Below are 12187 nucleotides of genomic sequence, written 5' to 3' on the forward strand. Positions count from 1 at the left end.
AGACAAAAGATAGAAAAACAATCCTCTATGTCAAGTACATAAGTATGCCAACTTTAAGCCACAGATGAATCTATTGAAGTTAATCAAGAAGGAACTTGTAGTATCAAATATGTATGTGTTGATATAATTCATTCATTTGAGGGACAAATGTCAGATGATGAGTCACTTGAGAGCGAATCACAAAATACCAATCCTGATTTCATTAGAGCTAATTGGAGATCACTCGGGAGAAACAATCCTCAAGAGAGTTCTATCTATGGAATTAACTACTCTATGCCAAACTATGAATATTACGTCATGAATCTTGAAACATCCAACAATAACGATGACTATGACCAGCCCCTGATTCATCCAAAATTGATTGATTGGGATAACCTAGAAAACCCTGAATTGGATATCTTTTCCAATGATCATGATTTAGTCGTATATCTTAATGTTGTTGAACCAATCACACTTAAGATATCTTCCACCGGTGAATCGAGTAACGCTTCTTGCAGTCAAGAGAGTGCCAAACTTTCCAGTCGTAAAATTGAGATAAAACAAGGAAAAAGACTTAGTGTTGAAAACCATTTTATGGCAACAAGATCAATCAAGAGGAAAAATAAAGGACGTATATGATGGTGAAAACCTCCCTAATTTGCTAGAAGATAGAAATTTTGACACCCTCTCTGCATATTTTCAGGAGAGATCTGCTATTTTAATAGAGCCAACATAAGTAATAAACATTGGTACATCAAACGACCCCAAGGTCCTTCATCCTGTTGCATCATTATCAGTTGAAGAGAGGAAAGACTACATAGAATTCTTTAAACAAAGACAGATAAATTTTGCTTGGTCCTATGTAGACTTGCCAGGACTTGATACATATCTTATCATGCATCATCTCAATATAGATCCAAAAGCAAAACCAGTTAAACAAAAGCTAAGGAAGATGCATCCACACATCACTCTCCTTGTCAAAGCAAAGCTGAAGAAACTATTGGATGTGGGTTTCATAAGACCTGTCGTCTATCCAGAATGGGTCTCAAGAATTGTGCCAGTGTCAAAGCCAGATAAAAGCATAAGAGTCTACACCGATTTTAGAGATTTGAATCAAACATGTCCAAAATATGATTTCCCACTGCCCAACAATGATATAATTGTAGACTTATCAGTAGGTCATCAGATGTTTTCATTAATGGATGGTTTTTCAGGATACAATCAAATAATAATCGCCCTCGAAGATCAAGAAAAGAAAACATTCACTTGTGCATGGGGTACTTAGTACTAGAATGTCATGCCATTCAGACTTAAGAATGCAGGAGTAACTTATCAGAGAGCCATGAAAATAATTTTCCATGATACAATGCATACATTTATGGAAGATTATGTAGATGACATACTTGCAAAATCTCATACAAGGAAAGAACATTTAAACATCTTGGGCAAGATCTTTGACAGGCTTGAACAATATCAGTTGAGATTGAATTCAAAGAAATGTGTATTTGGAGTAACCTCTAGAAAACTTCTTGGGTACATTATATCAATGCGTGGAATTGAAGTAGATCTAGAAAAAGTCAAAGCTATCATGGAAATGGAGTCACCTAAGAACATAAGCCAATTGTGCTCTCTACAAGGGAGATTGCAATCAATCAGAAGATTTATTAACCAGCTAGCAGATAGATGTCATCCATTCAATCACCTATTACACAAGAATGTTCCATTCAAATGGGATAAAAAATGTGAGGAAGCTTTTATGCAAATCAAAGAATTTTTGGCGAATCCTCCAGTATTGGTATCACCGATCAAAGGAAAACCATTGTTGCTTTATATCTCAACAACAAATACATCGTTGGGAGCTCTCTTAGCACAACATGACATAGAAGGAAAAGAAAGAGAAGTGTATTACATCAACAAGACACTTGTAGGATATGAATTGAACTGCACATTAGTTGAGAAAACATGCCTAGAAGTTATATTTGCAACTCAGAAATTGCGACACTATATGTTGACTCGTTCTGTCAAATTAATAACAAAAATAGATCCATTGAAGTATTTTCTAAGCAAGTCAACTTTGACAGGTAGATTGGCTAAATGGGCCATGATACTAAGTGAGTTTGAAATAGAATATGTTGATCAAAAAGATATCAAAGGACAAGTCATTGCTGATCAATTGGTTGAAGTACCCCTGCAAGATGACACACCATTGCACATCGAATTTCCTGATGCAGACATTCTAACAGTTAGCACAAATTTTTGGGAGTTATATTTTGATGGCTCCTGTACACAACATGGATCAGGTGCTAGAATTTTGTTCCTCACACCTCAAGGACATACAATTCAAAAATCATATAGACTGCAGTTCCCCTGCACAAATAACAATGTAGAGTATGAGGCATTGGTCATTGGGATCAAAATGACTATTGAATGGAACATCAAAGAATTGCATGTTTATGGTGATTCACAACTCATAATCAATCAAATAAATGATGATTATCAAACTAAAGATGACAATTTGATGCCCTATAAACAACTAGTTGAAGAATTTAAAGAGCACTTTGAAGAAATAACATTCACTCAGATCCCAAGAAATGAGAACAAAGCAACAGATGCAATGGCTACAATAGCATCTCTTTTGCAGAATCAAGAAAATAAACAACGTTACGAATTCCTGATGGAAGATATCTTGAATCCTACCATTGAATCCCAAAATACCCACATGATTTTCCATATATATGGAACCGATTAATCCTTATACAACCAAACTTATCGATACCTAGAGGAGAATATCCTTCCTCCTGACCTATCCTGCAATCAAAAGATAAATTTTATATGTCAGTCATCCTGCTATACCATCATTGTTGATACCTTGTATAGAAGAGGTCTAGATAGAACTTTATTGAGGTGTCTTGAACAAGAAGAATCTGAGAAAGTTCTTAACGAAGTCCACACGGGTATTTATGGCATGCACTCAAGTGGTTTAACACTGGCCAAGAAACGTATTCACTTGGGTTACTATTGGCTTACTATGGAGAGAGATTCATTTACATATGCTAAGTGATGCAAACAATGTCAGATCCATGGGAATCTCATTCATGCACCAGCATAAGAACTGCATCCCATGACAGGTTCATGACCATTCTCTCAATGGGGACTTGACCTGGTGGGTAAAATAAATCCTTCATCTTCTAATGGACATAAGTTTATTTTGACTGCTACTGAGTATTTCACTAAATAGATTGAAATAGTGCCTTTGACAAAGGTGACAGGAAAACAAATATCATCATTCATTCCGATGTATATAATCTATCACTATGGAGTCCCTATGACCATCATCACTAATAATGGGAGACCATTTAAGAATCGAGACGTGAAGGAACTATGTGAGCAATTTCATATTTAGCATAGGTTTTCTACACTATATTATCCACAAGGAATGGTCAAGTTGAGACATCAAATAGGACAATTCTGAAGATCTTGAAAAAATAAATTAATGAAGTTGGTAAAGACTGACATATTAGGCTAAATCCTGCTCTATGGGTACATCGAACCAAAATTCGCACACCAACAGGGGTAACTCCATATTTCTTAGTCTATGAATTAGAAGCCATATTACTAGTAGAAGTAGAGATACCTTATCTATGAGTGTCCTTGAAAGGTCTTAAACCAAAAGAAGAACAATGACTCTCTAGTCTTCAAGAACTTGAGTTGATTCAGGAGCATCGTCAAAGTGCTACAAATCATTTGAAATCATATCAATAGAGAATGGTGAGAAGTTACAATCATCGAGTTAAGCCACACATTTTTAGCTTGGAGATCTCATTCTAAGGGAGAATCCAAGGAATCAACAAGATAGAGAAAAGAAAGGAAAGTTTGAACCGAACTGGTTAGGTCCTTTTGTCATAGTTGCAACATATGGCTTAGGAGCATACAAGTTATCTACCCTTGAAGGTGATTGGTTTGATGAGCCCATCAATTCCATCCATCTGAAGAAATTATATGCTTGAGATATATAGTCTTGAAAAAAATCAGTAAAAAGCATATAAAGTCCTGAAGAAATCAGTAAAAATCAGAAAAGAAGAAATCCCTAAAAAGCATAAAACAACGAAAACAGAAAAAAAAAATCAAATATGCAAAAAAAGCAATAATTTTAGATGGTGAAAAACCGGTAAACAAGCGCTATCTAAAAGTGGGTTCTTCCATCTATGAGATCGCTTTACGCATCTATCCATCCTATTCCATCTATCCTAGCCTATCCTTTTAATCTTTTGCATCGATTGCTCTGAATCATTAGCAGGAAATACACAACTTATACACAGTTATCAATCTTTGACATACTTAGTGTAGTCACTGTCTTGGATTTTATCAATCATATCTGCATTGCATCCCACCATGGTTTGGATAATTTTTCGTACATCCATAATAAATTTTGTTTCCGCTCGGGGCAAAATCCTAAATCCTTTTGTTAAGGTGATCTTTTAAATCTTTGAAAATCCAAAAACATTCGAAAAAATTAGAAAAACCAAAAACACCTAGGGTTTTGAAACAGATAACGAGCAACAAGATAACAAAGATCAAGGCATTTGTAACAACTGAATAATCAAATTCATAATATAAGGAATCAGCCAACAAGTAATGGAGGATTATCAATGATTATTCATTAAGTTGATTATATCGGTTAATGACCATGAGAACATGTGTATGACATACAAGATTCAATGTTTATATCTTGATTTTTCGCTAATCATGTACTCTATGTGACTCAAGGATGTCCATGACTAGACAAGCTATGATGGGGCATGATTATTTTCTTTGTTTATTGTTTATCTCTTATTAAGGTATGTACTTGTATAAGGATATGATCAGTATAAGATCAATGAGGACGTTTTGAGTCATGCATGAAAGGGGACACTCCTTGTTTGTTCTGCAAGAAATGCTCAGGTTAACTTGATTCATTATATCAAGTTGCTTGTATAAAATTGCTATATCAAAATCCATGTAAGAAATACTTAGGTCTGCTTGAATCATTATGTCAAGTTGCTTGTTTTTTCTTACAAATTTTAAAATCTCAATGATGAAATCAAGCACTGTTATAAGACAACATATGAAGAATGGAAGTATCATTTTAGTTAGATCATTTTAGATTATTTCATTATCATCTGCATTATAAGCATTCATTGTCAGTTTTATTATAAGCATTTCATTCAGAGATCAATAGTCAAAATAATAAAGATTGAGTATACTTGGACAAAAAATAATAATTTGCATTTGATCATATTAGGTTCCTTCATTTCATTACATTTGCATTTGATCATAATCATTTGCATTGCATTAGTTTGCGTTTCATTAAGTGCATTTTATTAATCATATGTAGTATATCATCATTATTTTTTTTGCATTAGGTTCGTTATCATTCTCCTTCTTTTTATCCATTAAGGTCATTTAGTTGCATCTTTTCACTTAGATTCATTTATCATTTCACTATAAGCATTTCAAATATCATCTCATTAATATAAGCATGTGCATCATCATATAGATCATTTCATCAAGAGAACATCATGAAAATAAAAGAAAGAAAAGATCATCATGATGTCATCCATCTAATCACTGCAAATGTAATCATTGTAATCAATGCATATAAGTCAACATCATATAGAGTCCATGTCTGCATGTCATCATAAAACATTAAAAATTCCAAGTATACAATGATATCAAATCAATAATAAAATACAGTGCCCCAAAAATATAAATCAAGTCTAAAATCAAGGTTGTCTTGTATCGCTACCACATGACTTTGTCCGTCTTTGTGGTTGTGGGCGAGACGATCCCCTAGATGGATGTACACCTCGATCCCTACTCCTCTGAGGAGGTCCCATAACCCCACTGCTGCTGGTATCTATCCTGCCAGAAACAAGAGTAGTTTGATAACTCCCTACTCTCTAGCTCCCTGAGACTAAATCCTTATATCGTTGACGCCACTATGTTAACTCCTTCCCAATCTGATATAGTTCTATGATAATATCAGTTGAGAGAGTGCCAGATCCAACTTGTTGAATATGATCAAGTAAATCCTGAGTATCTTGTTGTCTCCTCACAACTCGGTCTCTCTCAGTCATGAGTGTCTGGACCTGTGCCCTAAGCTGCTCTATATGTGCTCCGAGATCATCTAAGCTCTCATGTTTTGGCACATCCTGCTATGGTACATCCTCCATACCCTCATCTCCACCTGCTGGAGTCTCCACCTGGGTAGCTCTCATGATCTGACGCCTAATGAGGGGAACATGATCCTCTGAATCATCCTCATCCCAACCACCCTGAGCTACAATAACCCCTGGATCTGGATGAATCTAACCAAAATCAATACCCCTGCCTCGACCCCTATCTAATCCTCTACTCCTGCCCAGTCCTAGAGAGGGAAATCCTCTCACTGTCCTCATCCCTCCTCTGTCAGTATCCCAACCAATCTGCTTTGCATCTTTGCCTATTGGAGGAAGTACTCCTCCTACCCTCCCAACCCTGCCTGCATCTCTCCCTACCATGAGAAGTGGTCTCCCAATCCTGCCAACCTATGCAAAAGGTCCTCCTCGGACTCTCAATCGGTTTCCCCTCCGTCCATGTCTCCCACCTCCTCCATATCCTCCAGCCTCTTGAGTAGCTCTAAGTTCTCGCCTCTATCTTCATCGCCTAACAACGGGATCATCTAAATCATCCTCCTCATCTCCCGAGCTAGGAGGAGGGTTTTTTGGATCAGTGATGTATGGAAAAGGGTGTGCAAGTATATACTGAGTATAATCTGCTGTGATTCTGACATCCAAAATGTGTAATCTCAAATCATATGCAACCATCAGAGTAGCCAAAAAATCTGCATGTGCTATCTCAAAAGATAAGGAAGGGCCCCAATCTCGCCTATCCTTGTATCGTTGTGCATACATGGCAACACCAGAATCCATGTGTTGAATAATCCCAATCTGTCTCAAAATGTGACCAATCAACTGTCGCTCAACAATATATAGTGTGACCAATCAAGTACCTACTCTACAAAATCAATGGTAAATTCTGTGCGTCCTCCATCCAAGACTCACACTCAATATAAGGTCTCCAAATGATGACATCCATTGAATCTAGAACCCATCGCCAATACTCCATCTTACCCAGCTTCGATTGAGTAAGGATACCTTCGTATAGATATACATATGGTTGTCCATCACCACGAAATCTATGATGAATAGGTCGGGTAATAGCAATGTGCTCCTAGCACCAGACCTGTAGAAGTGTGCATCCAGTAGATAGACTAGCATTGTCATCGTAAACAACCTGATGTAGATCATGATATAAATGAGCAATCATACAAACACCCCAAGCATAGTGAGTCCGATGCTGCATCATGCTCTGTAAGATCCCACCCCCAACCAACCACAAAACCTCGAGATCTCCTATTAGGACACATGAATCCGCCAATCAAGCTTGCAAGAATCACTAGGAGAGACTCGTAGTACATAATCATATCCTCCCATCGAATCTCTCCTCTGTCAATGCTCTCATCACCGAACATGACTCTGCGAGCCTCTATCCCTCCAAGATCCTAGTAATCATACTGGACTAACTCACCAATCACAGGGATGTGTAGGATCTGGTAGACATCCTTGAGCGTCACACTTATCTCACTAGTGGGAAGGTGAAAAGTGTTATGCTCGCTATGCCATCTCTCGGATAATGCAGTCAACAATCCCCTATTATGCATAATATCAGACATGTATAACAAATGGCGCAATCCACATGCATCTATGTGTCTAATCTCATCCTGTGTCAGCTCTAGAACTAGATGGTGCATGGCTAGGAATTTCTCCCGACATTGAAGAACATCGAGTTTCTCCTGTTTAAAACAAGAAAATTTGATCTCTATCAAACATCTATCTATCAAATCTAAGAGATCACTAATTTATTAATAAACCAATCAAGCAATCAATCACATCATTAATCAATCAAATCTTTTCTATCAAGCAAATAAGGCTATCAAATCAAACCTAAAACCATCAATAATGGTTTTCTATCAAACAATGCGTTCAATAAAATCTATCACGCTCTTCATCAGAGACTGAATCAACCTCTTAGAGCTATCCAATCAAATCAAACCATCAATCATGGGTTTTCAATCAATCAAATCAATCAATCATTTATCCTATCGATCAAAATTTTCAAATTCTCTATCAATCAGACATCAAATGAATATCTATCTATCAAACTCACACATTACTATGTCTAAATTAAATCATTTGACTGACTTTTAACATAGTCAAAATCAAACAAGTTCATCTTAACCAAATGTGCTATCCAATATTGCAGAAGTGCTATTCTATTGAGCACAGACGCTAAATTACACAAATGTGCTAACATACATCACAAATGCACAAACTTAAGGGACATATGCGCTAAATAGTCATATGCACAAACATAACTAACAAAGGCAAAAACAAACAACACAAAAGCCCTCATCTTTCAAAGGTGAGAACATACTTAACATAAGCACTAAACTATGATGCATATGCGCTAAACCAAAGTGCCGAAAATTGAAAATTTGAAAACTAGACTTAACACTTGCGAAAAACATGAAAATTTGTACGGACAACTACAAAACAAGTTTGGGATAGATCACTCACCGGTGGGTCGTACTCAAGAGGTCTCTAATATCGTCACACACGCTCAAATCGATGGTTCTCGAACGGGATCACCATTTTGCCAGCTCAACACTCCAAATTCTTTTCACTCCAAAAAGCTGACAAGAATGCAAATGAGGATAAAATTGACCTAGGTTAATTTTATTATTACCTTTTTGAAATGGGTAATTAATATTTCAAGTGGGGCAATTTTATTTGTTTTTCAAAAATGAATTTAATTGAGAGGCCTATTATCAAATATTTTCAATCAATTATCATGAGATTAATCGTTCAATCCAAATTTTTCCACAATTTCCCGATCAATCTCCCGAGGGGGCATACAATCGAGATTTTTATCTTCGTTAGGCGCATTATCGAGACTTGATTTAATCTTTGAAACAATGTTGTCTCAACATCATTTCAAAGAGGGGCAAAATGTATACACATAAAATTGGCTATGAACAATTAAATAAATATTTTATATTTATTTAATAATTATTCTTCTATTAAATAGTTAATTTGAAAAGATTAATTTATTTAATTAATTTCATGTTCTTCTATTAATTAATTTAAGTGAAACATTTTATTAATTAATTCATTTTATCCCTTTCTTCTAATTAAATACTAAAATATTTTTATATTTGATTATTCCTCTATCCACTATCCTTTAGTCTCATTAATTAAACAATTTCTTAATTATTTAATTCTATTTCCAACTCACCTTTCCATCTCCACATCATTTCTTCTTTGCCAACTCATCCATCATGTGGCTAAATTAATTCAACAAAATAAAATAAAATAAAAATCATTTATTAGCCACTTATCTCCAACTTCCAAAATAAATGTATAATGTGTATGTACGCATATTTCTCTAACCTTCTTTCTATAATCTCTCCAACATCCCTATATCTTAGGAGGACTTGAGTCCACTTGTCCTCTCATTCCTATATCTTCTCCAACTATCCTATATCCTCTCAAGTCTTTGATTCCGTCAAGGTGAGATGAGTGACACTTGTCTTCTCCTTCCCCCTTTCTCTTAGCCTTCAACCTCTTGCTCATAGCCATCCAATTTGCAAGATTTGATAATGACTGTTGATCTTTGCCACCTAAGCTCATGCACTCAAAAATCTATAAATAGAACTCTGCTAAGCCATTTTAAAAACTAATAGTCTACTAGGAGTCTTTATCTTGCATCCGTTATTTTGAGTTTGAAGCAAATAGCATTTTTAGAGTTTTGAGCATAAATCATTTTCATAGCATGCTAGCTTAATATAATTTGCATGTCATAGTATCAGTTAACTATCAGTCCATTCTTCATATGCCATCTTGGAAGCTACTAGTGCTTGTCTGAGAGAAAAATCATCTGCAACCAAGAACAGTGGAGTTAGGACACAATGAGGTGTAAATCATGGAAGGTATAATTTTGTTTATTTCATGTTACTTCATTGGTTGAAGCTAAATTTCTTATAGCTTTCTTTTATCTTTTATGATGGTCTAATAAGTTTCAGGATATTTATTTGGAGTTCAACTTTAGCCTCAACAATATAAACAACCATACGAAGCCTGAAAAAAGGTGACATACCAATAGAACTATGGTACCCATTATTACAGGAAAATTCAACTAGATACAAATAGTTCTCCCAATCAGACTATTGATTCTTGACATACATATGAAGCATATTCTCAAGAACTTAATTAACTCTCTCGATTTCTTTGTTGGACTCGAGGTGATATGTAGAATTGAAGTTAGGCTAGGTACCCAATGCATGGTATAAATAAGTCCAAAATATTGAAGTAAAAACTCATTCCTAATTAGATATGATCCTGCAAGGTATCTTGTGCAGTCATACAATGTCCACCATAAAAACATTCACTATCAAAGTAGCAATATAAGTAAATATGATGCATGAGAAGTATGCCACCTTGGACAATCTTTCTGTTGTAACCATAATAACATCATGATGATGCAAAGACATAGGTAGCCCCACTATAAAATCCATAGATATCATATCCCATTTCCAATCAAGAATGAGATGTGACTACAAAATACTTGCGGGATGATGATGTTCCACCTTCACCTTATGACACTCTAGGCACTTGGACACACAGTCTACAATATCACGCCTCATCCTTGCCCAATGATACGATTGCCTAAGGTTGGCATGTATCTTCTTGATGTTGGGATGTGTTGAATAAGGAGAACGATGTGCCTCAAACAAAATCAAAGTAAAAGACCATCTGCAAGAGGAACATAGATACGGCCAAGATGCCACAAAATTCCATCTAACTTTAAAGAAAAACCAAAAAAATGGTCCTCAAGGGCTCTCCTAGACTCAATCTATGCCCTCACCTCCTGATATAGGGTGTCACTAGGAAGTGATCCACTGATACAACTCTAGAAATCTACACTAAGAGTCATCATTGAAATCTCATGCCTCCTACTCAAGGAATCCATGACAACATTCTCCTTACCAAGGATGTAGTGGACATCAAAATTATACTTATAAAGGAACTCCATCAAGTGACACTACCTGGCATTAAGATTCGATTGAGTAAAGATTAATTGCAAATTGTGTTGATCGCAATGACACTCAAACTAGTGACCCAAGAGAAAGTGCCTCCAATGCACAAGCACATGCACAACTATTGCTAACTCCAAATCATGAGTGAGATAGTTCAACTCACAATCCTTGAGATTATGGGACTCATATGCAATTAATCATCCATCCTAAATGATTACTGTCCCCAAATCCTTTGACGATGCATCAATGCAAACAACAAAGCTCCTATTGGGTCTAACACTACTAAGATAGGTGAACTGGTCAAATCTCACACTGCTCAAGGACCACACAAAATTCTTCCCTTTCCTCTGAAGAGAAATGATAGGATGAGCCAACTTAGAAAGCTCTCTCATAAAATGATGGAAATAACCTGCCAAACCCATGAAGCCATGAACCTTCAAGACATTAGTTGGAGTTGGCCAATCCACAATAGTTTGAATCTTGGAGGAATGCATTGGGATACCCTCTCCTAAAATGACATGGCCAAATATCTCACTCGGTCTAGAAGAACTCACACTTGGCCAAGTTGTCATACAACTAATGGTCATGCAGACACTACAAAACCTGACACAATTGGACCTCACGTTCCTCTATTGTCCTCAAATATACCAAAATATCTTAAAAAACACAAGGAAAAATCGGTCAATGTTGGTCGAAACACTCCATTCATCAGAATCATTAAGGTTGATGGTATATTAGTCAACCCAAATGAGACAACCATAAACTCATAATATCCATAATGAGTTTGAAATTTGGTTTGATGAATGTCAGCCTCATGATTACGAAGTTGATGATACCCTGACTTGAGGTAAATCTTAGAGAGCACTTTGTCTCCCTTCATTTGATTAAACAGATCATCATCAATCCTCGATAATGGATATCAGTTCCTCACCATCACCATATTCGGCTACTGGTAATCTATGCATAAGCGAAGGGATCCATCCTTCTCAATAGAGATGATAGGTGCTCCCTAAGGGAAACACTAGGATGAAT

Source organism: Cryptomeria japonica, chromosome 8, assembly GCF_030272615.1.
Source record: "Cryptomeria japonica chromosome 8, Sugi_1.0, whole genome shotgun sequence".
Classification (NCBI taxonomy): domain Eukaryota; kingdom Viridiplantae; phylum Streptophyta; class Pinopsida; order Cupressales; family Cupressaceae; genus Cryptomeria; species Cryptomeria japonica.